Source organism: Triticum aestivum, chromosome 2D (genome assembly GCF_018294505.1).
Source record: "Triticum aestivum cultivar Chinese Spring chromosome 2D, IWGSC CS RefSeq v2.1, whole genome shotgun sequence".
Classification (NCBI taxonomy): Eukaryota; Viridiplantae; Streptophyta; class Magnoliopsida; order Poales; family Poaceae; genus Triticum; species Triticum aestivum.
Window position 1 is genome coordinate 589,863,482 of NC_057799.1, and position 5,862 is coordinate 589,869,343.

Genomic DNA, 5,862 nt, shown 5'->3' on the forward strand with positions numbered 1-5,862 from the left:
CGTGCGTGGCACATACTTCAGACCATGAGGCCCAAGCTCAATGGCCCACTTAGCAACTCTTCTGTGGCTTCTCTGTTTTGGATGATATCTCCTAGGGGAGCAGAACTAACCACAGTGATAGGGTGGCCCTGGAAATAATGCTTAAGTTTCCGGCTTGCCATGAACACCCCATAAACAAGCATCTGCCAATGTGGATACCTTTGCTTGGACTCAATGAGTACTTCGCTGACGTAATAAACCGGCCGCTGAACCGGATGTTCCTTACCTGCCTCCTTACGCTCCACCACCATAGCCACACTGACGGCCCGTGTGTTAGCGGCTACGTACAACAATAAGGGCTCCTTATCGACAGGAGCAGCAAGGACTGGCGGCTCAGCCAGCTGTCTTTTCAAATCCTCAAAAGCAGCATTAGCAGCATCATTCCAGACAAAATTCTCTGTTTTCTTCATCATCTGATATAGTGGCATGGCCTTTTCGCCCAACCGGCTTATAAAACGACTCAAAGCAGCGATACGACCCGCCAAACGTTGGACGTCATTTATGCACGCCGGCTTAGCTAGAGAGGTGATTGCCTTGATCTTCTCTGTGTTAGCTTCAATGCCTCTGTGAGAAACCAGGAAACCCAAGAGTTTGCCTGCAGGAACACCAAAAACACATTTGTCCGGATTAAGCATCATCTTGTAGACCCGGAGATTATCAAAGGTCTCTTTCAGATCATCTACCAAGGTTTCCTTCTCTCTGGATTTTACCACAATATCATCCACATAAGCATGAACATTGCGCCCAATCTGATTATGGAGACAATTCTGCACGCACCGCTGGTAAGTCGCCTGTGCACTCTTGAGCCCAAAGGGCATAGACACATAACAGAAGGCTCCAAAGGGAGTGATGAACGCCATCTTCTCTTGGGCCTTAACTGCCATTTTGATCTGATGGTATCCAAAGTAAGCATCCAAAAAACTTAAACGCTCACAACCCGCCGTAGCATCAATAATTTGATCAATACGGGGGAGAGCAAAAGGATCAGCCGGACAAGCCTTGTTTAAATCCGTATAGTCCACACACATACGCCAGGTGCCGTTCTTCTTGAGCACGAGCACCAGGTTAGCTAACCATTCTGGATGAAAGACTTCAACGATGAACCCGGCCGCCAAGAGCCGGGCTACTTCCTCACCAATGGCCTTCCGCCTCTCCTCATTAAACCGCCGGAGGAATTGCCTGACTGGCTTAAATTTCGGATCAATATTGAGAGTGTGCTCAGCGAGTTCCCTTGGTACACCTGGCATGTCAGTAGGTTTCCATGCAAAGATGTCCCGGTTCTCACGGATGAACTCGATGAGCGCGCCTTCCTATTTAGGATCCAGATTAGCACTGATGCCGAACTGCTTAGATGAATCACCTGGAACAAAGTCAACAAGTTTAGTCTCATCGGCCGACTTAAATTTCATTACCGGCTCATGCTCCGTGGTTGGCTTTTTCAAAGACGTCATGTCTGCCGGGTCAACATTATCCTTGTAAAACGTCAACTCCTCTGTTGCACAAGCAGATTCAGCGTAAGCAGCGTCACCTTCCTCGCACTCCAAGGCTATCTTTCGGCTGCCATGAACCGTGATGGTCCCGTTGTGACCCGGCATCTTGAGCTGCAAGTATACATAACACGGCCGTGCCATGAACTTGGCGTAAGCCAGCCGCCCAAATAAAGCATGGTACGGGCTTCTTATTTTAACCACCTCAAAAGTCAGTTTTTCCGCCCTGTAGTTGTACTCATCTCCAAAGGCTACTTCCAACTCGATCTTACCAACTGGATACGCCGACTTACCAGGCACCACACCATGGAAAACAGTGTTGGACTGGTTGAGGTTTTTATCAGTTAATCCCATACGACGGAAGGTCTCATAATAGAGGATGTTGATGCTACTGCCTCCATCCATGAGCACCTTAGTGAATTTATACCCCCCAACCTGAGGAGCCACCACCAAGGCCAGGTGACCCGGATTATCAACCCGGGGAGGGTGATCTTCCCTACTCCATACAATAGGCTGCTCAGACCATCTCAAATAACGTGGAACCGCCGGCTCAACAGCATTCACAGCCCTCTTATGAAGCTTCTGGTCTCGCTTGCACAGACTGGTAGTAAACACATGATACTGTCCACTATTGAGCTGCTTTGGATTGGTCTGGTATCCCCCTGCTGCTGCTGATTACCCTGGCCAGATTGCTGATTAAAACCTCCTTGATTACCTTGAAAATTCTGAGAATTGGAATTTGAGCCGCCGCCCGGGCCATGAAAGCCGCCGCCGCCTGAGCCGCCGCCCTGCCCATTGTTGCCATTAAAAGCGTTGGAATTTTTGAAGGCTTTCATGATTGCGCAGTCCTTCCATAGATGAGTGGCCGGCTTCTCCCTAGAGCCATGCCTTGGACAGGGCTCATTCAACAATTGCTCAAGTGTCGGGCCTGACCCGCCGGATCAGGGAGGTGGTCTCCCCTTACGCCGGTGGCTATTGCCCTACGCATTGGTGTTGGCCACAAACTCCATATTGCCATCAGCCTTACGTTTGTTACCTCCCTGGTTCGCCGGGTTATGCTGCGGGCCCTTGTCGTTGCCATTCTTCTTTCCCTTCCCTGTCCTTTCATCATCAGACGTGGGATCCTTGGTACTGTCAGAGTCGGCGTACTTGACCAGAGCCGCCATCAGCATACCCATATCATTGCAATCGCGCTTGAGCCGCCCGAGCTTCATCTTCAGGGGCGCAAAATGGCAATTCTGCTCCAACATTAAGACTGCAGAACCGGCATCCATCTTATCAGACGAATGTATTATCTCTTTGACCCGGCGTACCCAATGGGTTGTAGATTCGCCCTCTTGTTGTTTGCAGTTAGTCAAATCCACAATTGACATAGATTGCCTGCATGTATCTTTAAAGTTCTGGATGAACCGGGCTTTTAGCTCTGCCCATGACCCGATGGAATTAGGTGGCAGGCTTTTCAACCAAGTGCGGGTAGTCCCATCCAACATCATGGTGAAGTATTTGGCCATCGCCGCTTCACTGACTTCCAGCAATTCCATAGCCATCTCGTAGCTCTCAATCCATGCTCCGGGCTGTAAATCCGCCGTGTAATTAGGTACCTTCCTAGGTCCTTTGAAATCCTTAGGTAGACGCTCGTTACGGAGAGCCGGCACTAGACAGGGGACACCTCCGGCCCTCGTAGCTACGCCTGCCTCGATAGGAGCCGTTGGATAGACCGGGAGGGGTTGGTAAGCCGTCAGCTGAGCCGCCTGCTCCACCTCTTGAAGTGCTCTGTCTTGGTCTACTGCATTAAAGGCTCCATTATGCGCCGGGCCATGGCCAACTGGCAAGTCATGGCGCCGGACGTTGCTTGAGCCGGTCGCTGAAACCATGTGTCTGCTATAACTTGGGCTCTGGCTCGGACGAGGGGTCGAATGAATCCTGTCCCGGCTGTATGAATATGCCTCCTGTTGCGCCAGAGCCGTCTGAAGAAGTTCTCTGACCCGACGGGTTTCGACCGCCGTCAGAGAGTCGCCCTCAACTGGGAGAGCCGCCAGTCGCGCCGCCGCAGCGATCATGTTCTCCAACGGGTTAGAATAATGACCCGGTGGTATTGGTACGTATTGGGGTGGGGTAGTAGTCACATGCGGAGGCCCCATCATTTGCGGCTGAACCGGCGTCCCAGCCCTGGGTACCGTGATCTCTGGCGGGTTACTGGGCCCTGCACCAGGCGTGTTGAAAAGGTTTCGAGGATCATAAACCGGAGGGAGTCGAGATTGAGCCTTCTGATGCCTCCTTCTCATGATCTCATTGGATGCGTTCTGATCCATCGTGAGCCGGAAAGACTGTGCCTGAACCAGCTGAGTCTAGGCGTCTAGAGCCGCCCGTTCTGCAGCCATCCTGATCCCCTCCGCTGCTAAGATCTTCCTTAGCTCGTGCTATATCCAGTTTTAACTGTGCCACCTCTGCATCATGTTGAGCTTGATCTGCCGGGACGATCGTGGCGGTTAGCAGGGCAGTCATCTTATCCATAAGATCCATCAGCACCTGAGCCGGCGAGTGCGCAGGGCCTCCTGCCCAAGCGGCAGAGTTTTGCACAGGTTGCGTGCCAGCCATGAAGATTCCAACCCAGCTTGGCGGCTCAAAAGCGTCCGGAATACTGCTGCCATCGGAACAACCCCCGGGCCTGCCATCTTGAAGTTGATATAACGAGTCCATCTCCCCTGTGGATGATTCTTCATCAGAGCCGATGGCCGTCTCATCGCTAGATCTAGATCCTTCGGAGAGTCCTTCGTGGATACATCCCACGAAAGCACGTTTCAAGGCGGGCAGAGTCCGGGCGGGTCTTGCACGCTGAGCTGTCTCGATGAGGTCGGTGCCGACGTCCGGCTCAGGGCCCGGCTCACCGATCTTGCCAATGAACACGTGGATTCCGCCGAAGGGGACCCGGTACCCGTACTCGATTGAGCCGGCGTCGGGGCCCCAGCCTGCGTCGTTGATGTAGAGTTTGCCATGACGACTCTTGGTCATCCGGCCCACAGCGTATCCCTTGAGCCCTTCGAAGCTGCCCTTCAAGAACTCAAATCCACCGTGCGCTGGCCCCACGGTGGGTGCCAACTATCGTGGAATTGTCACGGCAGATGTCCATGTGCAAGGACTTAGTCATGGAGCCATCGCAGCTAGGAAGCTTAAAGGGGTTAAACGGGACAAAAAGGACACGAGGGTTATACTGGTTCGGCCCCTTACGGTGAAGGTAAAAACCTACTCCAGTTGAGGTGGAATTACTTAGGGTTTCGATGACCAGGGAGCTAAACCGCTATGCCTGGTTATCGATCTGATGTTGCCTGTTCTGAACCGCCGCCGGGTCGTCCCTTTATATAGAGAGGTTAACGCCTAGCGGCTCTCAGAGTCCTGGCCGGCTCATAAACAATGTCCGGCTCAGACTCTTAACTATTCTTGCCTTACACTACAAGTCACGCCATAACGGCGGTTTAACACTACAGGCCTTAAGTCGTCTCTGGGCCTTGGGCTCATTACTAAGCCGCCATCTTTAATTTGTCCTTGGGCTTCTGAATGAAGAGCTGTCGCAACGTAACTCGGCCCATCCTGGGCGGGTTACACCAGTAGCTATATCCTCAACAGCTAGGGTTAGAGAGAAAGAAATTATTGAAACTGATAATATTGATGAAAGTGATGATGAAGACTCTCCTGTTATTCCTGAGGGTTATGTTTTTGAAAAAGAAGCTGCTTTAGCTATTTTAGCTTGCAAAGATAGATATGAGCTCAAGAGGTTATTAGCTAAATGGAAGCAGCAGTCTCTTAATGCTAGAATGAAACCTGACCCTGCTTTTGCTACTTCTCCTATATGTGTTACTGATAAGGATTATGAATTCTCTGTTGATCCTGATATAATTACTTTGGTTAAATCTGATCCTTTTCATAGCTATGAATCTGAAACTGTTGTGGTACATCTTACTAAATTAAATGATATAGCCACCCTGTTCACTAATGATGAGAGATCTCGCTACTTTTATATCCTTAAAATATTTCCGTTCTCATTAAAGGGTGATGCTAAGATATGGTTTAATTCTCTTGATCCTGGTTGTGTGCGTAGTCCCCAGGATATGATTTATTACTTCTCTGCTAAATATTTCCGTGCTCATAAGAAACAAGCTGCTTTAAGGGGAATATATAATTTTGTGCAAATTGAAAAAGAGAGTCTCCCACAAGCTTGGGGGAGGCTTCTCCAATTACTTAATGCTTTGCCTGATCATCCTCTTAAGAAAAATTAAATACTTGATATCTTCTATAATGGACTAACCGATGCTTCCAGAGATTACCTGGATAGTTGTGC